Here is a 15,859-nt window from a genome sequence, read left to right as displayed (position 1 = left end):
TCTGTGCAACTATCTCCGCTTCAGTGTTCTGCTCTGCAAATGTGACCACACTGGCTACCGTGGACTGAAGTTCAATTTCTGAATATCATTCTTTCCTATATTTTGTCTAGTTTTAGTTGTTCCAGTTGTAAGTGTAAATCCATTTCCTGCCCAGAACCACTAATATTTTTATTTTGTTTTGTCTGAATGCCTTAGCATATTCTATTGACTACAAATTGGGAAGGGCATTGTTTTATTATAAATGCTACACTGGAGTAAGCAAAGAACATTGTGGAATCTGGATTAAAAGAGTATGTGTGGGGCTAGGTAGAGAGGGGATTAGAGATAGATAGACTAGTTAGATAGATAATAGGTGAGATACTTTCTCAATGGAGAATATTTCTTTAATGATTAAAATTTCTTTCCCATCTGGATTAGGTCTGATAGTGTTAGAAAGGAGAAGGCAATGGCACCCCACTCCAGTACTCTTGCCTGGAAAATTCCATGGACAGAAGAGCCTGGTAGGCTGCAGTCCATGGGGTCGCTAAGAGTTGGAGACACAACTGAGCGACTTCACTTTCACTTTTCACTTTCATGCATTGGAGAAGGAAATGGCAACCCACTCCAGTGTTCTAGCCTGGAGAATCCCAGGGGCGGGGGAGCCTGGTGGGCTGCTGTCTATGGGGTCGCACAGGGTCAGACATGACTGAAGTGACTTCGCAGCAGCAGCAGCAGCAGTGTTAGAAAAACAATAAACAAGAAAGCTTGGTAAACATATAGCACATTAGGAGAGAAATCAGAGAAAGGAGATGGATAATGCAGAGAGCAGGTGGAGTGGTAGCCATGTCATAATTTAAACAAAATGATCAAAGATATCAATGAAATAACATTTGAGTGATGTCTTGAAAAAGGTGCATGTGGTGCATTTTGCCATGCAGTAGTATTTTAATTTTTATGCAGTCAAAATTATCAATCTGGTTTCATTTCATCTTTAAAAAGGTATTCTCTACTCTGAAATTTTTTTTAAAAAGTCTTCCATAATATTTTCTAAGAATTTGAGGACATGTTCTATCCCAATCTTTGAATGTGTAAACCTTTAACTTATCTGAAATTAATATTGAGGAAACCTATGGAGACACAGATGTAACAGTTTTATTTCCCCAAATATTCAATTAGTTTATTCAGCACCAAAATTTCATGTATGAAACAATGCAAGTTTCCTGATTGGCAAGTTATCTTTTTCATAAAATCCATGATGACTTAGATCTACTTCTGGTTTTCCTTTAATAGCTCATTTATCTGCCCATGATATGAGTGTACATGTTTAGGCATCTCCTCAGCTTACTACCCTTAATTACTTAACATTTTTTTCACAGATATACTTGCTGATTTTTCCAAATATAACACAATAAATGACATATAAATAAACCAAAAAGAAAAGTGTTAACTGATACTTCTAGGTGACACTTTAGATCCAAAGATATAAAACTAGTTAGCTTTATCAGATTACTAAAATAGAATTTAGTATTGACACATATACAATCAAGCACATTGAATTTAAAGTTCATTTCAATTATCTTTGATTGTTCTGGCTTTGTAAATTTCCATCATCCATAATTTTATGGTATATCATGATCATTCACAACACAAAGAGTTCCAAAGTTGATAGTAATTGGTTTGCCACTAATGAAGATTTTGTGTATTTACTTGGTTTTCTCCAGACTGATAATAAAAAGTAGAATAATAACTACTGTGAATAAGGTCCTAATAAACAAGAGACTTGGCAACTTTCTGTGCAAGTAGTTGAATTTTAAAATTCTGTTTTTGCAGTGCTTAGCAAATAATTACATTTTATTAGATTCATCAAAATCTTGATTGCCAAGAAGGACTATTGGACAAACTTGCATATTGTTTACTTTGAAAAGAATATTTTATCTGTTTTCTAATTAGAAAAATTAACAATTTCAACAAATTTTTCAGTTCAGAGGTAATGAAATAATTTTTTAAAAAACCTTTAATTTAAAAAAATGCTATATATCTTCCATAAAAATTACTTTTCCCTTAACTTCCATTATTTCTAATTATGCTGAAAATGAAATTTTCCATTTTTCCTGCTTTCATTTGCTTGCTCAGTCACTCTGTCGTGTCCAACTCTTTGAGGGCCCATGGACTATAGCCCACCAGCCTCCTCTGTCTATGGAATTTTACATCAAGGATACTGAAGAGGGTTGCCATCTCCTCCACCAGGGGATCTTCCCAACCCAGAGATCGAACCTGCATCTCTCGTGCCTCTTGCACTAACAGGCAGATTCTTCACCACTGTGCCACCTGGAAAGCTTCATACCTTCACTAAGAGTCACCTTTTAAGGTTCAGTCAGATAACATCTTCTGGTAGCTTAGGCATCAAATAATATGCATGAAATACTGATATAATCAAAGTTTCAGAAAATCTAAGCAAATGTAACCTGTATAATTTTAATCATTTGGAAACTGTTATTTTTCTGGATTCTTAAGAGCCCTGACCTTAACTTCCTCTCCGTTATTTTCAGCCCCCTGTCCAGGAGCAGATATATGAGGTGAAACCCAAATCATCCATTTTTTTCAGGATTCTCTTTTTCTTACTATTTCATTGTCTTTTTCAGCCATGTTACCTGCTTTTATCTGTAAATCCTGGGCAGTTAACTTCTGAAAGAAAGTACATTATCTTCACTGAGTTTTTATCACCATAGATTTTTTGTCTGCCCTGATTTGGTGACTTCATTCTGATATCTGGTGGCCTCAGCCTGGATTTACTCTTCTTTTCAATTCCTACTTCCTGTATTTCTGTCTACAGCTTGACTCTCCCCCTTCTTTCTCCTCTTCTGTTGGATGCTCATAGTAATCGACTACATGCTTATGACTTTTTCTATTCCTCTGCACATAGTATCTGTGTTTGCCCAAATTCTGAACCTTTGCTTCTGTTTCAATCATTGAGCTTCTGACTCTTTCTTGCTGGTTTCCTTTCTTAGAGGCTCCCTTTGCAATTACTTGCTGTCTCTTTGCTCTTAGAAATTACATTTTTTGAGAGATCCTAACAAAATATTTAAAGGGATAAAAGGAGCGTTGAAAGTAAGAGTTATCACAGGTAAAAGAACTATCTGATTTTGAAAAGTGAAACTTTGTGACTTTGGAAGACAAAGATGCCAGTTGAAACTATACTCATTTTCACCCTACCTGGAAGCCCCAGATTCCTGATCATGTCCCATGGTAGCAAAACACATAGTTGGGAAATACAAGAACTTATGAGGAAAATCAACAGTAAGAGATCAGACATCATACATGAAGACTTTCAAAATATTAAAATATTTATATTTATTAAAAGATAACCTGTTAAATTAAATAATGTTGGTGACATTTTATGCATATAAGATGACAAAAACTGCAAAATTACTTTCTACTCATCTTCTCTTACCTTTGGAAAAATCCAAGGATTTATTCTCCTGAAGCCTACATAAGCTCATCATAAAATTCTATTTTTATGTTGTTTTCATCTTACGTTGAAAGAGTCCATTATTTTTTCCTGTATCTTTTATCTAGATTTTCAGTGCTTGTACCAGCCCTGATCATCATAAATTGCCATTATCAATAGTCCAATGAGTCAGTCTTTAAGCCAGTTTTACTGTTTCTTATGAATTTATCCTCCAATTCAACAGTATAATCCTTACCATAATTTTGTGATCATACCCTCAAATAAAATTCTCGGTAGATGGATTAACTTCCTACCTTATTACCCTTCTGCATGATTCTGGACTGTAATAACCTACTTGTAGAATGTTATTTTCAAAATGTGATTTATCTTGCTTTCTCTGGACTCTCCCTGGGGCTTCTCTCTTCTGCCACATGTTCTGTTTGCCACTGCCTCCATGCCTGCTGAGACATTCACATGTCTTCTCTACCAAGACCCCACGACCTTCCTTCCTCATTGTTATCTCTTACCCTGTTGCAAGTCTTCTCCCAGTGAATGCTTAAGCACCGCCCAGTGTCTTCAGATCACCCTAGATAGAGCCTGTGGCCGTGAAAGAGCACAGGCTCCACCCAGAGGGAAGACAGGATGAAAAATGAGTCACCCTCTCAGATCTCCAACATGCGCTGGATCCTCAGACAGGAGCGGAGGCTGGCTCTCATCGTATTTCAGTGGTGTGGTAATGGTGATGAGAGAAGAGGACAAACTTACCTTTTCTTTAAGAGGGTCATCTGACAGAACTGAGTGTCAGTTTCAGTGCGGCAGAGGGAGAAGTTGAGGATGACTCGGGTTTCTGGTTTGGGGAAGTGGGTGGCTCACCATTTTTCAAATGAACTGTTGCAATGACTTCCTAATTAGTTTTGTCCTCTTCTAGCTTTGTATTATCTTCCTATATTGTTATGTCTCCTCTCTGGATTGAACCTTTCCATGACTTCATATTAACTGCAGAATAAGGTCTATCAATTTTGCAGTATCTGAATTTCCCCACAATCCTATCCTCAACTCAATGTCCTATCACACATGCAGTAGCATGCTCTGACCAGCCCTGTGCTAACCATACACTCACATGTCTTCTGTCTTTGAAGGTGACATTCTGTCTGTCTGGAATGTCCTTACTACTATCACTGCCTAGAGAAGTCCTGATCATCTTTCAAGGTCTAGTTGATGTACCACGTTTCATATAGAAGCGGAGTCTTCACTGTGCTCTAAAATCACTATGTGTAGACAACATGTATTTCCACCATTAAGATGCAAGGTGATTCATGCAATAAATTTCTGATCTTATTCTACAAAAGAAATTGTGGACAACTTTTAGGTCTACTAGTGAGGTGCCATCTTTTACTAATGATTTCAAATATATACATTTATGTTTGGTCCAAAATCCTCAAAAATTAAGCAGTGTATAATTTAATGTACCAATACAATTTATAGACTTATTTATTGTCCTAAAATAATTGTGTTTTGGATGTTTTCTAAAGAACACAACAATAGAGACACTGATGTAGGGGAAGGGATATTCTCTGGATATTTTAAAGAGAAGCCTCCAGAGGAGACTGGTACAACACTGACTTTGTTTGGTGTGGCTGGATTTTGAGAAGTAATTGGATTAATTTACACTTGCACAATGTAAAGTAAAGCAAAAAATTCATGTCCAAGAAAGACATGAAGCAAAAATTCATGTCCAAGAAAAACAAGCAAAGAATTAAGAACAATGAAGGGCAGAGTTTGCAACTGGGATGAAAATTGGAGCAAGTGGCTTTAAAAGTGAAAGTGAGTGAAGTAAGCCAGAAAGATAAAGAACATTACAGCATACTAACACATATATATGGAATTTAGAAAGATGGTAACGATAACCCTATATGCAAAACAGAAAAAGAGACACAGAAGTACAGAACAGTCTTTTGAACTCTGGGAGAAGGTGAGGGTGGGATGTTTTGAAAGAGCATGTATATTATCTATGGTGAAACAGATCACCAGCCCAGGTGGGATGCATGAGACAAGTGCTCGGGCCTGGTGCACTGGGAGGACCCAGAGGAGTCGGGTGGAGAGGGAGGTGGGAGGGGGGATCGGGATGGGGAATACGTGCAACACTATGGCTGATTCATGTCAATGTATGACAAAACCCACTGAAATGTTGTGAAGTAATTAGCCTCCAACTAATAAAAAAAATTTTTTTTTAATAAATAAAATAAAAGTGAAAGTGAAAGTCGCTCTGTCGTGCGCTACTTTGCAACTTCCAGGCCAGAACACTGGAGTGGGTAGCCTTTCCCTTCTCCAGGGGATCTTCCCAACCCAGGGATCGAACCCAGGTCTCCTGCATTGCAGGAGGATTCTTAACCAGCTGAACCACAAGGGAAGCCCAAGAATACTGGAGTGGGTAGCCTATCCCTTCTCTATCGGATCTTCCCGATTCAGGAAGCAAACCAGGGTCTCCTGCGTTGCAGGTGGATTCTTTACCAACTGAACTATCAGGGAAGCCCTTTAAAAATATAAAAATCTGAGTTTGTGCTATGAGGGACTCCCTGGAACTTTTGGCAAAGGAGACCTATTTATGGCCAGTCTGTGGCCATGTTTGTGGGTGCAATAGATTAGGCTATTATGTGATCCTGTGGTTAGTATCAGGTCAAGGCGACACTTCTCTGGATCTTGTTACAGGCAGTAGGCTTCATTTCTAATAGCAAAGTGTGCTCTGACCACTATGATTTTCAGTCAGTTTCACATATGTGTACATATAAGTACAGAGGGAGTGAGAGAGACAGACACAGGGAGAGATTTACTGATTGAAAGGAATTGACTCATGCAGTTAACAAGAGCTGGCAAGTCTGGAATCTGTAGGGCAGGCCCACAAGGTAGAAGCTCTCCAGCTTCAATTCTGTTAGAGTCTTGAGACAGAATTTCTTCTCTGGGAAACCTCAGTGTTTGCCTGTAAAGTCTGTCAACTAATTGGATGAGATCCACCCACACCATTGAGGATAATTTCCTTTTCTTAAATTCAGTTAATATAGATGTCAACAGTATATATGGAATACCTTCACCAGCACCTATATTAGTGTTCAATTAGATAATTTACCTAAGTTGACACAGTAAACCATCACAGTTCACCCTTTGTCAATTTTGCAGCCATACACATATCCTTAAACCAATACAATCTCCAATTAGTGTAACACAGTCACACACCTGCCTAACATGAAAAAGTACAGTTCAATCACTCTTTGCGACCCCATGCATGCCAGGCCTCCCTGTCCATCACCCACTCCTGGAGTTTACTCAAACTCATGCCCATTGAGTCAGTGATGCCATCCAACTATCTCATCCTCTGTTGTCCCCTTCTCTTCCTGCCTTCAATCTTTCCCAGCATTAGGGTCTTTTCAAATGAGTCAGCTCTTTGCATCAGGTGGCAGACATGAAAAATCTATCCTAAATATAGCCCCAAACACTTTTTCTCTATAAAATGATATAAAGTCCTTGGGTGAGGTTTCTTCTTCTCAGTATCTTGTAACTTAATGCTATGATCAATATGTCTTACATTATATGATAAGGGACAAGAAGGAAAGAAAACAACCTAATATACATGTATCAATACTGGGTAAGATCTCAGATTCATTAAGTCTGATTTAGCAATCCAATGCTTTGTGTGAGCTCAAATATTAATCTTAATCTGTTGTCAGACATGGTACTTTGTTTCCTCATTAGTTAGGTAAGTAAATAAGACATAAGACCCTATTGTCAGGTCTCTTTCAAGAGTAGTTTGCATATTACATATCAAACAGGAAACTGCAATCAATTAAAATGTGTAGCAGTAAATAGTAAGTCTGTCTCCAGAAATTAAACAGAACTCAGCCTCATGAGATGTGAAAAAGAAACAGACAGTAACAACCGAGGATACAACAGTGGGCAAGACAGATTTGGTCTTGTGAAGTTTTGCCAAGAGAATGGGAGTAGAGAGCTTTTTGGTGCTCATACAGATAAAGAATAGGCTTGTGAGTTCTTGGAGGCAAATTAAATTTTGTTAGTATCACAACCATTGTTTGTAAGTCTGACTCTTACTGGCTGTATTTTCTCTTTGGTAATCCCTTGGAGTTTTTAGAGCTACTCAAAATACTCCAGAATTTTTCAGAGGTGAGGAATATAAGAGTTTATTCACACTTAGACTGGAGATGTTTAGAGAACATCACTTACCGTGAGACTCAGAGTGACAGGGGGCAGTGACTGTCATAGTAAGAAACTACTCATGTTCAGACATAGAAATAATTAGGTTATGCTCTTAGCATGCAGTGGACACATTCGGGTGAGACTTATTCGAGGAATGTTACCAGAAAGAGTGAATTCTGAGGCCAGTTTTTAAAGAGGTATATGTATTCCTGAAAGGAAGGGAATATTCAAAGGCCCGAAGCCATCATGAATGTGATAAAAGGTCACTTCATTGCCTATAAAATGTAATCCCCACTGTTAAGACACATTATAGCCTAGATACCATGATGTATTTTTCAATGTAGATCTGATCTTTATTTTTTAATTAATAATACATGGTAGCAATGCTGGAGAGCTGATCTATTATTTAGGTATCTCTTTCAGAGTGATTCATGCATTATTGATTCAGACAGAAAATTCCTTTTATTTTATCTGAAGTTAGTTTTCAATAGAAAATATACTAAGATGTTATTGTATTACCTGCAAAGGAAAATAGGTATGCTAAAATTCACAATTCTGCCAGAGCGCATACTAATTTTTTAACTATGCATACTGATAGTTAATGGCAGTTAAGTGGCCTAGATTGAACTTTTTCTTACTGTTAAAGATTTTTATTTAAAAATAAGAGGCTTTTCCATGTATTAATTTAGAGCTAGAAACAAAAATTAAGGAAGAAATAAAGACATGTTTTTAAAAAAGCTTATTTCCCTAAGTTACTTGTGTACTTTTCCATCAAAAGCTAATATGATTACCCAAACACTGTGCACTTGTAAAAAATGTTGTAACAAGATATTCTATAAAAGTTCAATTCAAATTATATTTTCCAGCACTTAAAATGTGAACTATTTCACCCAATTTTGTCAATACACAAACAAAACATCTGCCAGACTCTTCAATAACTTATAACTTTCTTTTAAACAATCATGTAGCACTATTAACTTCTCTTCTTATGAAATCTCCTCAGTAACAAGAGAAGTTAAATTAAATTGGGAACAAACAGAAAACTGAAAACTGGAGTAAAACAGTAGGGAAAGTATGCTGAGAGAGAGGAACTTAGCAAGTTCAAATCTTCATGCGTCTGAAACTACATTATTCAGTCAAGATTTATGTAGCCCTAATCGTGGGGAAATTATTATTCTAGGCACTCAGGATACATCCTTGAACAAAACAACATCTACCTGTCTCAGAGCTTTTATTCTATTTGCATATAACTGGAACTTTTAATAACAATAAAAACCAAAAGAAAATGAGGAAATCTTTAGTTCTAATATAAGTAGTAGGACAATGTTGAGTGTCTTTTGCATTCATTGTAATCACTTTTCAAAAGGTTATTGAACAGAGTCTTTTCAGAAAGTGTTATATAGTAAATATCTTGAATTTCCCCTACAAAATAAAGAAATCTTATTTTCGTTGACACTTCCAGTGAGTAAGCTCTTCTTTTAACATTGTGTCTGCAATACCAAACATCAAAGTGAAAATTGGAGCATTCAATCAGTTATTGAGACATTTCTTAGACTCAAACCAAATACAAGAGAAATAGTTTTCCTCATTATTTTAAGCTAGAGTGGAGCAGTTAGTAAATTCCTATTTGGGTTGTTGAAGAAGCCCTAAATGTCATTAAACAAAATAAAATATTTTTTTCACAAATATATTTCCTTTTTTATTTATTTATTTTTCCATATGACCAGAGAGTTAGCCTTCTGATGTTTCATAGAGAAAAAATGTCTCTTTAAAAAATATCTTTATATTTAAGATTTGTGCCATTTCATTCTTTGAGTGGGTCTTAATCTATATCTAAATTATTCAATCAAAATAAAATGTACCCTTAGTTACTGAAGTAATATATGCTCAAATCAGCAAATTTAGAAAATGCTGAAAAGCAAAGAAGAGAAAACTCTGAATGCTCAGCGTTTTGGTGTTTTTTTCTATCATTTTTTGTCATATAGCATAAGTATTTCATATTATATCATATAGCACATATAGCTTCAAACTCTAATTTACTTTCTTTCTTTTTCCTTAGCAATCACAAATCTTCCTATGTCAATAAATATTCATCTGTTTGTAGCATTTAGATTTTTCCAGAAGTATAAAAATGCATTGCAATGTGTAAAAATGCTATAGATACTTCTCTTTATTTTCTAAGTGTGAATGACTGAAATTGAGAGATTGCAGATGAGTGGTTTGCTCAGTGGTAAAGATTTTGTGTGTGTGTGTGTGTACATGTGTATGTTCCCATTTCATTCTCCAGAAAACCATCCATTGCTTCACCTGCCTCTTCATCCCCCCAGGAATATGACTCTCCAATATCTTTCTATACCTTCAAAACTTAGGTCAAGTCTTTTCTACTCACTTCATTTAACATAATCATGCTTTCCCTCTCTCAGAGGAAAAAGAAGCCATTAGAAAAACTCCCTCAACTTCACTTCCTCATCTGCAAAGTTATTTATTTTTTTGCCTATCAATTTTCCTGCTTACTGAGAATAGTTTTCATTCTGAGTGATTTTTCCATATGTTCTAAACCCTATCACCATGGTATGATATCTGAGTCCACGTGTCAACATTTATCAAGGAATTTGTTTCTTTATCTACCTGATTGCATTTCTTGGCAAAATGTTTTTCTCATAATGTTTTTACGGTTATTAAATATTGATTGAATTTCTACCGATTTTCCATTTAAATTCCTGAAACTAGTTATTTATGTTCTCTAATTTTTTTCTTTATCACTTATGCTAATTATTTATCTATTTTACTGGTGTTTAGGAGTGAACTAATGTTTGGTTTGGAAAGCTTTCCTTTCACAGTTTTGTATTTTGCTTTGATTGATTTCTGTTCTTATCATTGTTATTTTCTGTTTTAAATATTCTTTGGATTTAATTTGTTTTGCTTCTTGAAATAGATGTTTGAGTTACTAAATTTCAGTTTTTATTTCTATTATTTAGAAATTAAAGTTTTAGCTGCATCCTATGTTTCGATATATCATATTATAATTTTCCTTCCATTTAAAATATTTTCTAATTACTTTTGTGGTTCTTTGCTTACCCATGTGTTACTTATATGTGCGTTGCTAAATTTCTCCCAAATTTGGAGAGTTTACTCTACTTACTGTCTGTCATTCATTTTTTAGCTCAACTCCACTGTTGTCAGAGAAAAGCCTCTGAATTATGTAAATTCATTGATAATTTTTAAAATTTGTTTTATGGCTAGCACATGCTCCATTTTGGAAAATGATCCACATGGGTTTGAAAAGACAGTGTGTTCTGCAGCTCCTTGGTTTATATTGGATTTATGTAAATTAGGTTAAAATTGTGTTTCTGTTAATTGCATTTTTCAAAAATTTTATATTCTTAGTAATTTTTGATTTGCTTGTGCCATCAGTAACAAGAGACTGTGCTCAAATTTCTTGTGTTTCTGGATTTGACAATGTCTCCTGCCCATTTTGCTTTATATTTTTTTCTTTGAAGCTAGAAAACTCCACACAAAAAATTAAAGATTGTTATATCCTCCTGCTCAACTGATCCTATTATCATTATGAATATCTTTCTTGATCTTGTATAGTGCTTCTTCCTTTAAAGGCAACTTTGCTAGATAGTACATCCACGCTCAGTCACTCAGTCGTGTCCAACTCTTTGTGACTCCATGATAGGAGCCTGCCAGGCTCCCCTGTCTATGGATTCTCCAGGCAAGAATACTGGACTGGGTTGCCCTGCCCTCCTCCAGGGAATCTTCCCAACCCAGAGATCAAACCAGCATCTCCTGCATCTCCTTCATTGCAGGAGGATTCTTTACCAGTGAGCCACCAGGGAAGTCTGTTAGATATTAGTACTATAGATTAAGTACCTTCCTTTTGTTAGTGTTTGCATGGTATTTTTATTTCCATCTTTTTATTTTCAATCTGCCTATGTCCTCAAGCATAAGGTGAATTTGTTGTAATTAGCAAAATGTTGTTATTTTGAGATCCTTCTGTGTTAGTCATTCAGTCGTGTCCAACTCTTTGCCACCCCATGGCCTGTAGCTGGCCAGGTTCCTCTGTCCATGGGATTTCCCAGGCAAGAGTACTAGAGTGGGTTGTCAGTCCCTTCTCCAGGGGATCTTGATAATCCAGGGATCAAACCCAGGTCTCCCACAATGCAGGCAGATTCTTTACCATCTGAGCTACCCAGGAAGCAGTCTAGCAATTTATTTCATTGGGCTATTATGCAATTTACATTTAGCTACAATTTATAGCACATTCATTTGTATTTAAATCTAAATTTTTATTTCTTACTTTTTGCATGTTTGTAAAATTAATTTTAAAAAATATTCTATTTCCTCCCCTTATTTGGTTTATTGCTAAGCATGCTATACAAGTTTTGCTATTTTATTAGTGCAATCTGGGGTAATCAAAGTATGGCACATGGCTGAAGTCTATGTGAAGTCCATATTTGTCATAGTCCATCATAAATTAGTATTATTACTTCATGGACAAGGCAAGGTTATCAGAACATTTTAATCCTACTTATCTTCTCTTGTTTCTTGTATTTATATGTTTTATTTCCATACATATTTGAAGCTTCAAAAGATATTACAACTACTATTTTACATATTCATTTAGATTTACATAAATAATTATACTCTCTGATCATCTTTATTTACCTTCTTTCATTGCTGTAGTTTTATCTAAGATAATTTTATTTCTCCCTACAGAACTCTCTTTGCACATATATTTATTGTGGATCTACCAGTGAGAAAACTAGATTTTTTTTTCCTTTTGTACCTGAAAATATATTTATTTGCCTTTATTTTGAATGATATTTTTGTCGATTATATTGTTCTGGACTGACAAAGATGTTCTATTAGCATTTAAAAATGATATATCATTATCATGAAGCTTCCATATTCTCTGTTATATAATCAGCTCTTGAAATACAGTTGTTCTTTTGAAAGTGTGTCTTTTTTTCCCCTCAGGGGCTTTTGTATTTTGTTTCAAGCAATTTTTCCCATGATGTGGCTCTGAGTAATTTTTGTTTGTTTTTCATGATTGATTTATAGAAGTTCTTGGATCTTTGGTTTGATATTTTTCATTTGTTTTGGGAAATTCTCAACCATCATTATCTCCTAAAATATTGTTTCTTCTTTCCTCTCTTTTGTCATTTCCTGGGACTCTAATGACTTTTAGAAAGTATTATTATCCCTATGGCACCTCTGCTCCTTTATTCTGCTTATATTTCAATCAATTTCCTAGTAACTTTTCTTCTTCCTTTTTGCTGAAACCTTAATCTTAATAGTTAAATCTATTTATTAATCTCAGATAATTTTGAATTTTAGGATTTAATATTTTTCAGCTTTAACATTTTTAAAGATTTATTTTATAGACATTTGGCTATTCTGAAGGATAATTTTATTTATTAATTTTTAAAACACATTAATTACAGATATTTAATCATTTAAGTCTGTTAATCAAAAGCAAGATTAATCATGCATGTTTTCATATTGCCTCATGTGTATTGTCTATGTGTATTTTCTCTTGATTTTGGACATTCATTCCTATTTCTTGATAAGATTGTCAAACTTTATAAAATACATGGCATTGCTTACAAAAAATTGCAGAGATTCTGGTTGACACTATCTTCCAATGGATGGAATTTGGTATTTTTTTAATAGTCAAACTGAGTAAAGTCAGCTTACCTTGAAATTCTTTTCTTCTTCAGAGCCTGAATTCTAATTTTTGACTCCTCAGCACTTGGAGACCACAAGAATTACTGCTTAAAGTTTTGCCACTTGGTAGCCAAAGCTCAACATTCAGAAAACTAAGATCATGGCATCCAGTCCACCACTTCATGGCAAGTAGATGGGGAAACAGTGGAAACAGTGGCTGACTTTATTTTGGGGAACTCCAAAATCACTGCAGATGGTGACTGCAGCCATGAAATTAAAAGACACTTGCTCCTTGGAAGGAAAGTTATGACCAACCTAGACAGCATATTAAAAAGCAGAGACATTACTTTGCCAGCAAAGGTCCATCTAGTCAAGGCTATGGTTTTTCCAGTGGTCATGTATGGATGTGAGAGTTGGACTGTAAAGAAAACTGAGCACCGAAAAATTGATGCTTTTGAACTGTGGTGTTGGAGAAGACTCTTGAGAGTCCCTTGGACTGCAAGGCGATCCAACCAGTCCATCCTGAAGGAGATAAGTCCTGGGTGTTCATTGGAAGGACTGATGCTGAAGCTGAAACTCCAAACTTTGGTCACCTGATGTGAAGAGCTGACTCATTGGAAAAAGACCCTGATGCTGGGAAAGATTGAGCAGGAGGAGAAGGGGATGACAGAGGATGAGATGGTTGTGTTAGGTAGTTAGAATAGGGAAAAGGAGTGCAGAATGGCGATGGCTAAAAGACCTGGAAGGGGAAAATCAGCGAAAATAGAACAAAGGAAGGTCCGAGGACTGGAGTGAGAACCTCAGGTAAAACAAACAATACTCCTGGCTGACCCAATTTACATAGGACAGGCCCAGGGACAGAGAAACATATAAAAAGAGGAGCCAAAGCCCTCTTCTCTCTCTCTCTCTCCCACGCAATGGAGCGCTCTTCTCTTCACGTCTTTGGATCGATGTGCTCTCACGCCTCGAAGATGGATTTTCCTGCTATTATCTGAATAAAACAGAGCTGTAACACTGAGCTGTAATGCTGATTTCTCTAAGAGCTATAACACGGTCTGTTCAAGACCCGAGAGCTGTAACACGCTGAGGGGGTTTTAATGTCCCATCACTCCAAATCTTTGTTGCGAGGAGACAAAAACCGAGGAGCTTACACTCGCCTGACAGTTGGATGGCAGCACCGACTCAATGGACATGGGTTTGGGTGGACTCCGGGAGTTGGTGATGGACAGGGAGGCCTGGCATGCTGCAGTCTATGCGGTCACAAAGAGTCAGACATGACTGAGCGACTGAACTGAGCTAAACTGAGCTGAGCCACTTTCTGCTTGATTTCTGAACATAAAGTTCTGTGCATTCACAGGTTAGGAATTTGCAAATGTATCTAGGAAAAATTGTGATCTGTCTGTTGGATTCGTTTTTCTGTGACTTGATTTTTCTGAAATTTTAGCCAACAATTTTAGTGACCTTGATAACCTTGAATTTTGAATTCTGTTCAGTGAGACTGAGCTGGAAGCCCTAACCTACTTCCTGCCATTCTACAGCTATACTGTATGGTGAAAATAAGCAATTCCCCAAGAGAGCATGCATCTTGGCATCTAATATACAACTTATTGCCCTCATGCTTTTCCATTCTCCTAAAGATTTGGTTTCCCCCATCCATATAGTGTTATTCTTCAATGTCTTGGGGAAGGAAAAAAGAAAAAAAAAAAACTCAGCTTTTAAAATACTTAATTAAATTTGCAGTTGTAATTAGTCAGGAGTGGGGTTAGTTTCATTCAGCTACTGTGACATGGCCAAAGGTGGTATTATTCCTATTTCAGTAATTTTTACTTTAAAACTTCATCACTTCTGCTTTTTTGAGGTCTGTTTTCTTGCTCTTTTTCTTACTCATTACCTTGAAAGTTCTCTTCATCAATTTGAATTCTTTCCTGTGTATTTTTTAAGGCTGCACATTTCTTCTGAGCGTCACTTCAGCTATATTCCACAGGTTGTGGTTTCCAGTTTGTATCACCCGCTTCTACCCGCCCCAAAACCACCTCCCTGAGTGTTTTGGAATTTCCCTTTAGATTTCTTATTTAGAGTAAGATTTTGTAAGAAAAGTTGTATTGTTTCAAAATTTCTAGATGCTAGAGAATTTTGATTTCTGGTTTTGTTAATAATTTCCAATCCCAAGTAATAAATACATTATTTACATTTTGGAATTTGTTGAGGGTTTTTCTTTTTTAGCCTAAGATATGAATTTTAATGAATGTTTTCATGGCATGTTTTGAAAAGAAAGTGCATTCTCTATTTTCAGATTACTAGCCCCCACCTCCTGGCCCATCTCTCTGTCTCTGTTTCTCTGTCTGTCTCATTGACTGGTTTCTGGCCTGAGTTCAACATTGTTATGATCCTTAGTTTCATTTCGTTTGTCCTTGTACTTTGCCCAATATTTTATTTTTAGTCTTTCCAAATCAGAGTTTTTTCATTGCTTCTCATAAGTAGCTCACAATGTTGTTTTTCATTGTGTTCTTTTACTTTAAATAAGTTAGGTCATTTACTATCATTGATATCTTA

Source organism: Muntiacus reevesi, chromosome 16 (genome assembly GCF_963930625.1).
Source record: "Muntiacus reevesi chromosome 16, mMunRee1.1, whole genome shotgun sequence".
Taxonomy (NCBI): domain Eukaryota; kingdom Metazoa; phylum Chordata; class Mammalia; order Artiodactyla; family Cervidae; genus Muntiacus; species Muntiacus reevesi.
The sequence above is the reverse complement of the archived record's forward strand: the minus strand, read 5'-3'. Positions refer to the sequence as shown.